The sequence below is a fragment of the Saccostrea cucullata genome, unplaced genomic scaffold (assembly GCF_032062105.1).
Source record: "Saccostrea cucullata isolate Sc308-1 unplaced genomic scaffold, CSIRO_AGI_Scuc_v1 ctg5539, whole genome shotgun sequence".
NCBI classification, from domain to species: domain Eukaryota; kingdom Metazoa; phylum Mollusca; class Bivalvia; order Ostreida; family Ostreidae; genus Saccostrea; species Saccostrea cuccullata.
Genome location: NW_026939782.1, coordinates 14,004 through 31,397, shown reverse-complemented (window position 1 = coordinate 31,397; position 17,394 = coordinate 14,004). Strand labels below are relative to the sequence as shown.

The following is a 17,394-nucleotide window of genomic DNA, read 5'->3' as shown; positions in this document are numbered from 1 at the left end:
AATCTCACCTCAATTTCAAAAAATGCTTTATTTCAATAAATCCCTTACTCCCCTCTTATAGTTTACACCTTGCATGAAGTGCATTGAACCGAATCTTACAAATCGAAATGGCCGTATAAATATTTTAAAAATAGGCAACAATTTTAATGATCTAAACTTCAGGGTCAGACAGGTTTTAAAACCATTATAAGGAATGTTTTGTCTTGTAAACTGTTAAAGAATATGTGACCTTCCCTAAAGCAGTTTCCGGATGCTAGACATTCTAAATCTACTATAAGAAATACAAGGTTGGGAATTCAACTGTCTCAAGGTAAAACAAATAAGAGATTAAAAAGAGCCCCGAAAAATGAATTATATTATAAATACTATAATTATGAACATGATTAGAAAAATGGGCCCCTCATCCAAGCATACCCTGGATGTGATGGATGAGGGACATTCTTTGAGTACAGCCTGAGGCTGAAGAGTATCAATAGCATATTTCTTGACTAATAACATGCGGGCTTGCTATTCAAAGAAATAAAAACCCATGTGACATCACCAGTATAAATACCGACCGCCATGCTTGAATCACTCATAATTTAAAGCAAATTTATTGTCAATGTATGCAATAATAAAGAGGCGGGAATAATTAAGTGATGTATTACTCCATATATTCTCACATGGGTGGGAAAGTTGATACTCTTCAGCCTCAGGCTGTACTCAAAGAATGTCCCTCATCCATCACATCCAGGGTATGCTTGGATGAGGGGCCCATTCTTTTCATACAGCCTTCGGCTTTCAGAGTATCAATAGCATGTTTAAAGAATTGACAATAAATTGAATCAAACATTTATTTGGAAAAAAACATCAATCACAGTTTAACACACCATTCATATAAGTATTGGAATCATTATTCTGAATGTCTCTAAAATAATTTTTTTGAAATTCTTTGATGATGACCAGTCTCCAGTCTTCAGAAAGGAAACACCACTTTTCAGAGCTGCAGAAGAAGATGCTGGACGAATTGAATGCGCCTTATAGTCTTAATGTCTATTCCAAAACTCTCCATAGCGCACTTAATCCATCTAGCTATAGTGCTTGTGGAAACTTTATCGAATGTCTTAATTGATACAAGAAGTTGATCACACTTGTGAAAGTCACTTCTTCTTTTAATATATTCCTGTAGCGTACACACAACACAAAGTTTTTCATCCTTGTATCTATCAAGGGTGATAGAAAATGACCTTCCTGGTCTAGAAGTCTTCAGTATTGACTTTAAATAAAAAAAATAACTCTCTCTTGACTTAGCTTGACTTAGCTTCATATTCTTAATATTCAAATTAACAAGAGTTTGTGCCCTAGCTGTTGTTGTTAAAGCTAAAAGTGTACATATCTTCCAAGTAAGATGTTTCATATCTAATGAATTCAAAGGAAAAAGAGACTTTAAAAATGTAAGAACTTTATTCACATCCCATGTAAATTCATATCTTGGCAAGTTTGGTCTTAAATTAAACAACCCTTTCATAAATTTTGATAGTAATGCTGAATTTTTATTCCATTTATGATCCAAGAAAGATAAAGTCTGAGTTACAGCTACTTTATGAGTATTAACACAAGAGTAAGATTTCCCTTCTTTAAATAATGAAAACAAATAAGACATCAGATCCTTGTCAGAAATTTCATATACATTTTTATTTCGTTTATTACACCAAAAAATGAATTTTCGCCATGCAAGGTCGTATTGCTTTTGGGTCGATCCTCTCCATGAGGACAGGATGATGAGCCTAATGTCCTTTGGAAATTCTTTATCTCCAACGTTTTCCAGAGAAAACTGCGGCGGCTAGGATGATTTTCTTGTTCATGGGGTGGTCTCTGTTTCCATCGGTCAGAAGATCTGCATGTCTTGGCAGTCTAACTGGAATTGAAACAATCATTGATAGTAAAAGGGGAAACCAAGTTTGAGATCGCCATACAGGAAAAACCACAATAGCACTATCTACCTTATCATCCTTGATCTTATTGAAAATTCTTCCTAATAGATGAAAAGGTGGAAATATATAAGGTATCAATTCTGTCCATAGAAAAGGAAAGGCATCAACTTTCCATGCGTTTGGACTAAAAGACCAAGAAACATACCTTCGAATTTTAAAATTGTTTTCTGATGCAAAAAGATCTAAATCTGGACTAAAGAACTGCGCAGTACAGTTAAGGCAACATTTTCTATAAAAACTCACGGAATCCGATACATATAATGTTTAACAGTTTTATTTTTTAGCAAGACACTCTAGTTAAAACAGCTATTTGTGATCTTGAAGAGTATGTCCATCGCTTTTCACATCGGTATTTTTTGACATCATGTGACCCCCTGAGGTCACGTGGGCTCCGATTTTAGGTCAAAAAATGAAATGTCAAATTTAACCAAAAAGTGCAAGGGCAAGACAAACAAAAAATAAACTGCACAATGTTTTATGTTGTCTCTATATATCTATACTTTCTCAAAAGTGATGCTCATTCAGTTAGTTTTCCGATATAATTAAGTTATTCAGCTAAAACAGACAGTAATGTATGAAAAATAGGATATTTTCCTAATTTCATCACGAATTATAAATTAACTAAAGAATTACAAAGTAATGAGCATCACTTTTTGAAAACTATACAATAAAATAAATAATTTAAAATAAAAACCTACTTTTTAGATTGTCGCCTTGCCCTTGCACTTTTTGATTAAAAAATGAAATCTTGGAAGAGTCAATCTAATTATAGTTTTCAAACGCATCACTGACCCAGCATGGGAGATAACTCTGGAGTACTTGATATAGCTTGTTTACCTCGTAATTTTAAAATGAATATACATGCGGGCAGGACTTGACTCTTTTTCTTTACTAAATCAAACGGTATGCATAAAAATCCTTGACATTTCTTTCTTTTCTGTGTATTCGTTCTCCATACGTTGTATACATTTAATGTCTTTCAAACCTCCCGCATTTCTTCAACGATGTGTATATACACGTAGTATTTCACACAAGTAGGTATAAATATTGCCGATATATTTATGTAGAACACAAATGGTTAATTAAAATATAGCCTTCATTAATAATTAATTAGATAACTATTCCCCTCTCTCACTACTGTACGCATAGGCGTCGAAACCGGGGAGGAGGGGGGGGGGGCTTAGCCTCCCTACTTAATATTTGCAAATTATATACATAATGTAGGCATTGGAATTTGCGTTTTTCTTTTGGCTTAACCCCCCCCCCCCCCTTTCATTTTGCTTCCGACGCCTATGGTACACACACTTGTGTTAATATTTTTTTTTTCTTTCTGCATACGAGGTCATGTTCTACGATCGCTTTCAATCAGACTGCTTACGGTTAATTAAGGGATATAAACTAAGTTATAAGTTTAAGGTACTAATTAGAAAGAATTGGGGTATACTCCTGTATTTGTTAAGGGGACAGCTATTTTATTTTGAGGGTGAGGGACTGGCAGATTTTAAAAATAAATACTTGCAGATCAGTGATCTCCCCCTCCCCCGAATCAGAGTTTTTTTTTTTACATTTTTTTTTTTGCATGTAGGATTTTCAATGAAGAGGAAAATAAATAAATAATCTGTCCTTCATCTTATTGATCGGAAATAAATATTAATCTGTCCTTCATTGACATGAAAATGAAAAAAAAAAAATCTGACTTGGAAAAACTCGCCTGCCCCCCCCCCCCCCCCTTCCCTCAGAACAAATGGTGGTCCCCTATCCTATTTTGAAACAATTAGGGGGATCTCTAGTCTCCTGTTTTTGGTAATATTTTTGAAAGATAAATGAACACAATGCACATGCTGGAAATAAGATCTTGATGATCATTAGTATCCTCCTTACAAAATAGTAAGAAAGTTAAGATTTTCATATCTTAATGGCCTTTTCAACACCTGTACAGTTAATATATGAAAAAGTCAAATTATTATTTATCTAGAAAATTTATTTAATAAACATTTCTTTTCAAATCCAATGACAGACTGTAGGAATGCTGGGCAGGTGCAAATTATTTCCATCACCTCATGTTCTTGTGGATAAAATGAATTCTGAAAATAGGAGAAAATCAGGAAATACCATTATTGAAAGTAATTTGTATTTAAAAAATTTAATAAAAAAAATGCATGGAAAGATTTAACATAGAATTTACATACATGTGTAACGTCAAGCGGTCACCCATCCAAGGGTTAAACAGGCTCGCCGTTGCTTAACTTGCCTGAAATAGAGGGAGACTCTACCGCATCACCAGAAAAGCTAGCTCACTGGCGAGGCCGTATAAGTTCCCTATATACTATCCGCTACACATGTTTTCAATTCTTCTGTTAGTTTTATTATCAAAACTTTGTATGGTTTATAGCTTATATTGAGCATACCATTTTCCTTAAATGATGGATTAACTTGCTGCCTGAATGAATCCATTTTCCAACATCTGGGAATAGCTAGGCCTACAACACAATATATATGCAGTTATATGCTATGAGATTACTAAATATACATTGTAGGATAAAATGGCATTACATTTGACATAACAAATTATGCTACATTGTATATTGTAGTGAATTTATGTTATTGATATAAATGAAAAAAAAATAAATAAATTACAAAACTTCTCTGGGAAAGTGAAACCTCTGACATTTACAATAGTTATTGATAGAATATTTTCTATAAAAAAATATCTAAGTTTCCCCTTTACCAAAATTAAAAAAAAAAATATGTAAAGCACATGCAAACTTTGAAAATGTGAAATGCTTTAGAAGCATACATACCCTTTGGAGAAATGATGCATTTTTTATTTATTCACTCTTTACGCCTGAAACTCTGGACAGCTACAATGATAAAAGTATTATACAAATATTTTTAATGTACATGTAATCTAAACAAAAAATGAATGTTTTTTTTCATTAATTTAGAAATTCTAGAAAATAACAGCCATTGATCTGAAGTTGGGCTTTTATGTTTTCAACACAATGTTACGGATATTTTTTTTTAATTGTGTAGCATATTTGTATGTCAAAATACATTATTCTTTGTTTAGGCCTAGTCACTAGTGAATCATTGACTGAAACAATGAAAACATCTCATTCAATTTAAATTTGTGTTACAGATGATCTCCATTATTACACATATTGTCTCAAAGAAAATGAGCTAATTGACAGGAACTCAGTATATATTTAGTGCAGTTAATTTTTAATAATTCTAAAAAGTGTGCAACGTACTTACTAGTATATAGTATAGGAGGGGGGGGGGGGGGGGGGGGTTGTTACACACAAGGCACTGCATAATTAGTTTTTCACTGACTGTGCTAATACATTTTAATAAACATGAACACACTCGGGTTTTTTTATGTTAACAAAAGCATGTCTACGTATTGTAGATCTACACATGTACCTACATATGCGTATACATACCTGGTCTGGAATTACAGTGCAGTGATTGATCTACGGAGCTTGAACTGTTTCAAATCGTCTCAGTTTTCTGCTATTTTCCGAAATATTGTCCTCATATTCTTGTAAAATGGAGAAGCAATGCCTTGTCTCTTATTTTATCCCTATTTTCTTTAAAGATTGTGTGGTTATTGCATTTAAATCCAATGCAAATCTCAGCTGCTGTCGCCACGTTTTTAGATGTAAACAACATTCCGTGTCACCGAGTGCAAGCGCTTGGCTGAAGCCGAATGCAGACAAACGACACATTAAAAAGAGAATTATTTTAAAGACATGCTATTTTATATACAAGAAAATCACTAATTATTTTCTATTTAAACATGAAGATATTGTTGTTTATTACAAATTGTTGCCAATATCGGTAAAAAGTTATTTTGAGCACCATTTCCTTATATGGATCAATCAGGGCGGAGCAACTGTTATGACGTCAGACCTCATTATGACTTCATTACCATATTTTTTTCATGTGTTGCCTTAACTGTACTGCGTGTTTAGTAATTCTATCAAAAATTTCTGATTTTAGACTCCATTCACCTGATGAAGTAGTTTCCCTAGAATAATAATCCGACTTAACTCAATATGAGTTAAGTCCCGTTATAGAGACAAATAGAGATAAAAAGTTCAGGGGAGATAACTCTCACTCAAATGCACTGACTTTATTTAGCCACATCCATTACGCATGTGCATTTGCTCTTCCTTTCCATCTTCCGTCATCCATTGAAGCTCAGCATTGAGTTTAGTCTCAACAATATTCATCTTCATCTGGTGTTCCTTTGACCATCCAACGTCGGAAATATGAACATAATCAGGGCAAATAGATCCTGGACTAAGGGCCCATCCATATTACCCGATGTGAAAATATTATCATTGCATCTAAAGTATCAACATTCCCAACGACGATATTAACCATGTGTGCAGCAACCAGTAGATGAACTCTTGTTTGCGAGCATGACCTCATTGTATTAATCCATTGGTGAAATCGAAACCAACTTTTCGTTGTTATACATGTAAAAATGGTGCCCACATACATTGGACATTACCAATAGCCACCATGCAGTGATCACGTGCCTTTTGGATCCGCCACGACATAGATCGGTGCCACATATCATCGGGTTCGGACTGCAAAATATTCCATCCATCATGGCTTCCATATAAACATATGTCGGTAAAATTGTTTAAAGTTTTAAGTGCAGCGAGGAACTTGGCTGTGAATGAACCTTAAGAAAGATATTTTCTGCGAATTCAACCATAGTGGCATTTATCACTTTGTTAATTTAACTGTCAATATTTACTTGCCATTTATTTTGATTGAATTATTTTGTGCATCAATCAGCTGATCTCTTGTCAGTCTTGTTGTAACACTTGTGCTTGTCTTGATATATGCTATTTATTCAATGTTTATTTATTTATTTATTTTTGCATTGACATCACCTCGATCATCACCACCATTGTTTGTGCCTCCATGTTTTACACTGGTTGAGAAATATCTTTGAAAAAAGAGTCACAGATCTGACAGGGAGTGTTAGAGTTGAGGGTAAGCTATGACTGATTGAGAAGGGAACCATCTACAGATCACGTTCATATACCATAGATTTGGTAAGATTTATGTTCAGTGAAGTCTGTGTATATTGTGATGTCTATTTGTGTTTTAAATAGAATTTCATTTGGAAACTATGAATTGAAATGTTTATAGTGCAAAGTAAAGTATTTTATAATGATGAATTTGCATAATATAATGCATAAAATGTTATTTTACGATCCTTAAAAGTTACGAGGGAAATGGAATGATTTCCTTGAGCAAAATATTCAGTGTCCAACATGTGTAAGTATATGCTCCTTGGGTGTTCAATGACGATGTCTTACTTTAGGAAAATTTTTTCGTCTAAACACCATTGGATTGACAGTCAGTAGGTAACAAAAATAAATAAATAACTAAATAGATAAAATAATAAATGAAATAAAATAAATGAATTAATAATAATAAAAAATAAGAAATAAATAGTGTGGGAAACTACAACATTTCAATACACTTGTCAGGAAATAGGAATTCCAATTAATGCAGATTAAGATTCAAAGCCCAACCTCTTATTCAAAATAAATTAAATAAATAAATTCCAAGGATTCCTTAGAGTCTTAGAAACTACCTAAACATTTCATCAAAATTGTCAGGAAATAAAAAAATTCCAATTAAATCAGTTTAAGATTGTAGGCCACACATTGTATTATGCAGGTAATAACATAAAATAGATAAACGAATAAATAAGTTTCAAGGATTCCTTGGTGTGTTAGAAACTACATATACCTAAACACTAACAAACTTGTCAAGAAATAAAAACTTTAATTAATCCACTTTTCAATCCCTTGTTTTAGATTACCAATAATTTGATACACATACAAATGGAAACAAATAGGGAGGATTTAGATGCACGGGACTGACGCACACGCCATAATTGGATAAAGGGATCGTTTGGCATTTGTTTACAAAACTTCGCTCTTTTGTCATTTTTCAGATGTCACAATACATTTAAATATTTTTTCTAAATAGTAAATAACATCTGCAGATAGACAAAAATAATAATATATTATAATACATTTAACCAGGACAGAAACAAAAATAAATTCAGGAAATAAAAAAAAACTCCAATTAAATCAGTTTGAAATTGTAGGCCACACATTGTATTTAACATAAAATAAATAAACGAATAAATAAGTTTCAAGGATTCCTTAGTGTGTTAGAAACTACATGTACCTAAACACTAACAAACTTGTCAGGAAATAGAAATTTCAATTAATTCAGGTTAAAATCGAAGGCCCAACCACTAATTTAACATTTCTTGTTCAAGTGAAAAATTCCACAAGCAAAGTTGAAGTTCAAGTTATTCACTCAAACCGTATAAATGGCACATGAGGTTCAACAATATATGTACAATATATACAAAAAATAATATACAAGATACACATGAAATGGCAGAAATAATTTTCATATAAAGAGTTTGTTTGGCTGATTATTGTCAATTTAAACCCACCTTTCAAATGCAGTATTGTTCAATGCTGTGGCATTTGTCATTCAATTTTCCTTAAACAGTAAAGTTTTATCAGGAAGTGTGGCATGTAGCTGAAGAGTTCACAATGCAGATTTAGCCCATAATTTAAAAAATTATGTTTTGAATATAATAATAAATAAATAGACAATTATAAATAAATAAATAATTAATTAATTAATAGATTAAATAGATATTATAAAAAATAGATAAATAGGTAAATAAATAAAATAAATAAATATAGATAAATAAATAGATAGACAAATAAATATAATTAAGTTAATTAATTGCAAAAGCATAATTATATGTGTATATATATCTTCCACATTTTGTCAAACCAAGAAACATCTTCATTCAAGAACCATTTTCATTATTTAAAATACTTCACAGCTACTTGTCAATTAGACACCCATTCCACGTTCAGTTTTTTTTTTTTTTGCTTAATTTTGTGTCAAGCCTTCTCGTCATTTCATTATTTTAATGCTACAGAAATTTATTTCATTTCTTAGCTTTGACACTAAAACATTTAAGGGTAAGTCCATGCAAATCAAACTTACATTCAATTTTAGTCAGTCAGACACTTGACAACACCTTTTTACTGTTTTTAAATTTATCCTAAGTTTGCAGGCACTTCTCTCATGGTATGGATTGTTGCATCATCTTTAATAGTATTATCCAAAAAATCACACAGTTATCAATTTAGATTATGCGAATTGGACTTGGAACAATACAACCTCCATATCAGATGGTTTGGTCAACGAGGAATGACCTGGAAAAAGGTCCCTCCATTCAAATATTCGAACTCTGATGTCATAATACATCAACCCACATGTCATAATGATTCATTGTGGGTAATAGTATGGGTTCCATGTCCCTTTGCCATCTACAAAAGTTCATGAAATTGAATGTCTTTTTTTCAATCATGTTTAATACCTAGGTTAAAATTTATTGGGTCACAAATACTGCTAAGAAATTATTTCAGGCCCATGTTGTCACACAAGGCTTGCATTAGGATAAATAGCTCATTATATTGGTTCATTGCCACAAGGGATGGGGTATAGTCACTACCCCAATATTCAACAGGGCTCATCAAAATTGTATCCAGAGGGTGTTCACCTTTCCCATACAGCACAGTCTACCATTATTCTCTATACCATTCACTGTGACATAATCAAAATAATTTGTCAAAATTTGCAGTGCTAGCAGCTACCTACCATTTCCATTTAGTTATTGATCATTAATATATTATTGATCTTTGCAACTATTGTTCTATTGAACTATTGAACAGTTATTGATCATTACATATATTATTGATCTTTGCAACTATTGATCTATTGAAAAGTTATTGATCATTACATATATTATTGATCTTCATATAAATTTCCCTAGTTCTACACTATGCTGCATATATATCAAGCAGTAATTAATTTTACATAATTGTAATAAATAGCAGTTTTGTCATGGCATTGGCAAAATTTGCCGCATGTGGCGGATGTCTTCAAATGCCGCGCTTTATTAGCTCTCATGTGAAGACATATGGCCGAATTTTGCTAGAAGCTCGCTGCTGATCCTGTTATCTTCCAGGGCCAGTGGCCAATAATTGAGCTTCCGTCATTGTGCCATTGCTATTGATTCTACGTCATATACTATTGATAAAGTCGACGTAGACCATTGTCTTTGTAATACATTGCTACCTGCTCATTGCAATTCATTTATCATAGAATATCATTGAATATCATTGCATATTATTGCATAACATTGCACATCATTGAATATCATTGTACCCATTGTGTAAATACATGTACAGTGGACCCTCATTTATCCGGACGCTTTGGTTCCCAGTCAATGTGTCCGGATATGTGAAGCATCCGGATATCTGAATCAACACTTAAATAAGACAAAATAACAATTAAAAATTTCGTTCCGTTGAAAGATCGTCCGGATACTGAAGCATCCGGATATCTGGCGTCCGGATATCTGAGGGTCCACTGTATACACTTTGTGTACATCATTGATTGAATATCATTGTTTACCATTGAATATCATTGTACCCATTGTGTATTAATTATTCAATATACACTTTGTGTACATCATTGAATTGATACTTTATGTACATCATTGTAGAGATACCTTGTGTTCATCATTGTATTCATTGTATTGATTATTGATTTGACTATTGATTGAATGATGATTGATTTTGACTATTGATTGTATTGATGATTAATTTGACTATTAATCAATAAAGCCATGACAAAAACTGCCAATCATTCTTAATCTATTTTGTCGACATAATCCGACTAAACTCAATATGAGTTAAGTCCCGTTATGGAGACAAATAGAGATAAAAAGTTCAGGGGAGATAACTCTCACTCAAATGCACTTCATTTAGCCACATCCATTACGCATGTGCATTTGCTCTTCCTTTCCATCTTCCGTCATCCATTGAAGCTCAGCATCCCACCCACCTCTCCCAATTTACAAGATTTTGATGAATTGTTCTCTTGTGTCAACAAAATGTTGCTGCTGTCTTTGATTTCCTTTTTCAGTTAACATCCATTCTCTTGGCTACCAGCAGAAGAATCCATTACATCCATTCCTTTGGCCACCAGCAGAAGGATCCATTATATCCATTCCTTTTGCTACAGGTAGAAGAATCCATTACATCCATTCCCTTGTCCTGAAGCAGAAGAATCCATTTCGGCCATCCTTGGCTACCAGCGATAGGACCCATAACTTCCATTCCCTTGGCTACCAAAAGAACCCTTTAGCGTCATGGCTTTTTTACGTCTCATTAAAATGCAAAGTATGTCTTCTTACAGGCTGTTTTTTAATGCTGAATCGAATTTTGCTAGAAGCTCGCTGCTGATCCTGTTATCTTCCAGGGCCAGTGGCCAATAATTGAGCTTCCGTCATTGTGCCATTGCTATTGATTCTACGTCATATACTATTGATAAAGTCGACGTAGACCATTGTCTTTGTAATACATTGCTACCTGCTCATTGCAATTCATTTATCATTGAATATCATTGAATATCATTGCATCTTATTGCATAACATTGCATATCATTGAATATCATAGAACCCATTGTGTAAATACATGTATACACTTTGTGTACATCATTGATTGAATATCATTGTTTACCATTGAATATCATTGTACCCATTGTGTATTAATTATTCAATACACACTTTGTGTACATCATTGAATTGATACTTTATGTACGTCATTGTAGAGATACCTTGTGTACATCATTGTATTCATTGTATTGATGATTGATTTGACTATTGATTGATTGATGATTGATTTTGACTATTGATTGTATTGATGATTAATTTGACTATTAATCAATAAAGCCATGACAAAAACTGCCAATCATTCTTAATCTATTTTGTCGACATTATCTGCTACCTCATTGAATTTTCCAGGGAGATACTGACAAGTTATCAATATATTTTTTGTACAACACCACTGCCAAATATCCTTCGCTAAATAATCCATGTCTTTTGAAACCATTCCACCCATATTATTTACATAAGAAATGGCTGTCTTATTATCGCATTTTATGCCGACATGAACATTTGTTTGATCTTTAAAGCAAAGAATATGGCCAATAACTCCAAATAATTTATATGGAACTTCTTCTCTGTTTCTGACAACTGTCTGCTAAAGTAATCTGTTCTAAAAACAGCACCCATTCCTACACAAGAGGCATCAGATTCTATCCAAAAATATATGGGCAGTAATCGAATAAGTTACCGTATATACTCGCCTATAAGTCGGTATTTTGGGAGTTGAATTTTAGTCCAAAAGTCTATGTCCGACTTATAGGCGATTCATAAAAAGATTGGTATTTTTACTGGATGGCGAATCGTAGTATACTATAAATATTTTCAATAGCTATCGTTGAACTAAGTATGGATACATTATATCATTTATATAATATAAGATTATACATAAAATATATGTATTTTATAAGCACGTATTTAATAATTTTATTTTATTTTTAATCTTGACAGGGCAGTATTTATTTTTTTTATTATTTAAAGTTTAATATCGACGTCATATATGTATCTTAAAATATTAATTGAAATCAGAGTAAAGCATTTATTAGAAATTGTCATCTGATTCTGCCAAAAAATTGCACCGACTTATAAGCGGGTCAATGGCAAATCCCTGTAAAATAACCTCAAAAAGTACAACCGACTTATAGGCGGACCGACTTATAGGCGAGTATATACGGTAACCATTTTTATTTCGATATTTTCTATCCACCAAACTACTTCATTCTGACTTTGACTAGATACTTTTATACAACCATTTTCATTCAATGCTTTAACTTTGTCCCTTTCTAAAGATCTGTAATAAAGGGGTCCTATGGAAACTGCATTAAATGCATGTACAATAAGCCCTATGAAAGTTGCCACTTCTCTAATACTAATACAGTTTTCCTGCAATAAATTTTGAGCAGTACTTTTTATCCTATCTATTTTCTCCCTTGGTAAAAATACCATGAATTTTTTCGAATCAATTATCAACCCAAAAAATTGATTACTTGAGTTGGTTTTGTCACAGTTTTCTCAAAGTTAACATAGAAACCTAATGAATGTAAGGTATCTATTATGAATTGAGTATTCTTCATACAATAAGCCATGCTTTTATTCATGATTAAAGAATCATCAAGATAATATGGACATCTGATACCAATGGATCTAAAGTAAGCATAAACGGGTTTTAAAATCTTTGTGAAAATTCTGGGCGCTGAAGACAATTCGAATGGTAAAACCACAAAACAATAAACCCTTCTGTTCCATTTAAAACTCAAATATTTCTGAAATTCCTTTGCAACTGGAACGCTAAAATAAGCATCTTTAAGATCAACACTACAGAAAAAATCTTCTTTCTGTAAAATACTCAAAATTTGACTTAAATTTTCTTGTTTAAATTTTTCATACGAGACAAAATCATTTAAACTTCGTAAATTTATCACAGGTCTAAATTTCACATTTTTCTTAGGAACAACAAATATATTAGAAATAAATAAAGCATCATTTTCGTTTATTTCTACTATTGCACCTTTTCTAAGCAACTCATTAATAATCTTTTGGTTTATGATTCTTGGTCATTGAAAGCAATTTGCGATGGCTTTTTTGATTGATAAGGAGTCTCATCAAACTCAATCTCATAGCCCTGGATTGTCTTCAGAACCCATGAATCCTTAATGATCTTTTCCCATTGTGTTACATGATGTTTAATTTGACCAACACTTACCGTGTTTGTCTGACTCAGTATTTATCTCGTCTTCCTCTTTTTTCCTGTCTCGAATATCGACCATATGTGTTCCTAAAAAAGGCCTGTTTGATCCTCTACCTCTGCCATAGTAATAGTTGTATGGAAAGTTTCTTCTTCCCCTGTTGCCCGAGTTGTTATAAGCACCTCTAAATTTATCAACTCTTTTGTACTTGTCAAAATCTGATAACTCTTTAATTTTCTTTTGGACATCTGATCCAAATGGAAACTCCGTAACGGGCTGTGAGGCATTGCATAAGTCCGAGAACCTATTTGGCAAGACCTTTCTCAAAAGAAATCTTCTTTTCTGAGACAATTGATACACTGAGTTGCACAACAGGATAATTGACTGTTTAATCCTGAAACTTTCCTTAAAGGACGATCACTGGTTGTAGTTGTGCAGTGAGGTCGTTCAGTTCCAATATGTCTACCGTTGCCATGGAAACCTGTAAAAAGCGACAAATTTTGTCCGAGAGTGTTCTCTCTGGTCCCTTAAACGTTCGTCATGAAACTTTTCTTATTTTAATGATTAGTATCTGTAGTTCTGCAACTCGTATTTAAAATTTTCATATAATCGATTATTGCCATGGAAACCAGGTGAAAGTTAAAATTCTTTAATTTCGATTTTCTCAATAACTACTCAGGCAATCGTTTTGAAACTTTCAATGTTTATTCCTTGCAATGTGTCAAAGTGATTTCTACTTTCAAAATAATTGTAATGAGTCGCTCACGGTTGCCATAGAAACGAAACAGAAAAAAAGATTCAGATGCACACATGTGTTCTCCAAGGTCTAGGTCAAAGGGTCAAAGTTCGTCGTATCCAATAAAAGTTCTTTTCACAAGGATTACATATTTGAAATACGAAAGCCCTAGTACTTACCGTTCAAACGTTATGGCTATTTACTATGTTCAAGACGACCCCCCCCCCCCCTTTTTTTTGAAGCACACAGCCAAGTAGAATACACAGATATAACATATACAACTTACAAGTAACTTTTTAAAATCTTCATTCATAAAATTCAGTTCCCGTCATGTGATATTTTGCCATCATTCATTCTCCTTCTGTTTTGTCTCTTGAATTTATAAATATTTTATTTTATCTATATAAAAAAAAAATAACGATTGTCAGCTGCATTTATTATCATTTCGCGTTTTCTTGTATATCTATCACTTGTATATTATTCATTTCATTAGATAGTGCAAGTATAAATTAAAAAATTGGTACGTCATTTCCATAGTTTTTATTCATTCATAAATTCTTTGATCCGCTCCTGATGGTTCGCAAAGCCTTGATCACCACTGTATACAAAACATTCATCTCGCCGAAAATGTTCATGATTCCGCTAAACTGAGAAAGTTCACACATGATTTATCATCTCATAACACACATCAGCTCTCTGCAATGCAGAAATGCTCGAATTGAAGGGGAAAATTCAGGAGTTATTGATGAGAAAAATTCAGGAGTTATTATGTCGCCCCGAACGAAGTCGGGGACGACATATTGATATTGTACGCATGTTTTTTTTATCCAGGCTGTTTCTCGGAGATGGCTGGGACAATCTTCCTGAAACTTTCCTTAAAGGACGATCACTGGTTGTAGTTGTGCAGTGAGGTCGTTCAGTTCCAATATGTCTACCGTTGCCATGGAAACCTGTAAAAAGCGACAAATTTTGTCCGAGAGTGTTCTCTCTGGTCCCTTAAACGTTCGTCATGAAACTTTTCTTATTTTAATGATTAGTATCTGTAGTTCTGCAACTCGTATTTAAAATTTTCATATAATCGATTATTGCCATGGAAACCAGGTGAAAGTTAAAATTCTTTAATTTCGATTTTCTCAATAACTACTCAGGCAATCGTTTTGAAACTTTCAATGTTTATTCCTTGCAATGTGTCAAAGTGATTTCTACTTTCAAAATAATTGTAATGAGTCGCTCACGGTTGCCATAGAAACGAAACAGAAAAAAAGATTCAGATGCACACATGTGTTCTCCAAGGTCTAGGTCAAAGGGTCAAAGTTCGTCGTATCCAATAAAAGTTCTTTTCACAAGGATTACATATTTGAAATACGAAAGCCCTAGTACTTACCGTTCAAACGTTATGGCTATTTACTATGTTCAAGACGACCCCCCCCCCCCTTTTTTTGAAGCACACAGCCAAGTAGAATACACAGATATAACATATACAACTTACAAGTAACTTTTTAAAATCTTCATTCATAAAATTCAGTTCCCGTCATGTGATATTTTGCCATCATTCATTCTCCTTCTGTTTTGTCTCTTGAATTTATAAATATTTTATTTTATCTATATAAAAAAAAAATAACGATTGTCAGCTGCATTTATTATCATTTCGCGTTTTCTTGTATATCTATCACTTGTATATTATTCATTTCATTAGATAGTGCAAGTATAAATTAAAAAATTGGTACGTCATTTCCATAGTTTTTATTCATTCATAAATTCTTTGATCCGCTCCTGATGGTTCGCAAAGCCTTGATCACCACTGTATACAAAACATTCATCTCGCCGAAAATGTTCATGATTCCGCTAAACTGAGAAAGTTCACACATGATTTATCATCTCATAACACACATCAGCTCTCTGCAATGCAGAAATGCTCGAATTGAAGGGGAAAATTCAGGAGTTATTGATGAGAAAAATTCAGGAGTTATTATGTCGCCCCGAACGAAGTCGGGGACGACATATTGATATTGTACGCATGTTTTTTTTATCCAGGCTGTTTCTCGGAGATGGCTGGGACAATCTTCCTGAAACTTTCCTTAAAGGACGATCACTGGTTGTAGTTGTGCAGTGAGGTCGTTCAGTTCCAATATGTCTACCGTTGCCATGGAAACCTGTAAAAAGCGACAAATTTTGTCCGAGAGTGTTCTCTCTGGTCCCTTAAACGTTCGTCATGAAACTTTTCTTATTTTAATGATTAGTATCTGTAGTTCTGCAACTCGTATTTAAAATTTTCATATAATCGATTATTGCCATGGAAACCAGGTGAAAGTTAAAATTCTTTAATTTCGATTTTCTCAATAACTACTCAGGCAATCGTTTTGAAACTTTCAATGTTTATTCCTTGCAATGTGTCAAAGTGATTTCTACTTTCAAAATAATTGTAATGAGTCGCTCACGGTTGCCATAGAAACGAAACAGAAAAAAAGATTCAGATGCACACATGTGTTCTCCAAGGTCTAGGTCAAAGGGTCAAAGTTCGTCGTATCCAATAAAAGTTCTTTTCACAAGGATTACATATTTGAAATACGAAAGCCCTAGTACTTACCGTTCAAACGTTATGGCTATTTACTATGTTCAAGACGACCCCCCCCCCTTTTTTTGAAGCACACAGCCAAGTAGAATACACAGATATAACATATACAACTTACAAGTAACTTTTTAAAATCTTCATTCATAAAATTCAGTTCCCGTCATGTGATATTTTGCCATCATTCATTCTCCTTCTGTTTTGTCTCTTGAATTTATAAATATTTTATTTTATCTATATAAAAAAAAAATAACGATTGTCAGCTGCATTTATTATCATTTCGCGTTTTCTTGTATATCTATCACTTGTATATTATTCATTTCATTAGATAGTGCAAGTATAAA

At 33.1% G+C, this 17,394-nt stretch overlaps 1 long non-coding RNA gene across 1 annotated transcript; it reads right to left on the bottom strand.

Moving 5' to 3' along the window:
• Positions 1 to 3,933: 3,933 nt before the first annotated feature.
• LOC134253970 (uncharacterized) lies at positions 3,934 to 5,923 on the bottom strand. The gene is made up of 4 exons (XR_009989212.1): positions 5,417 to 5,923; positions 4,775 to 4,834; positions 4,382 to 4,453; positions 3,934 to 4,057 (listed from the first exon to the last, which is right to left on the bottom strand). It is a non-coding gene; the product is annotated as an uncharacterized LOC134253970 (long non-coding RNA).
• Positions 5,924 to 17,394: the final 11,471 nt, after the last annotated feature.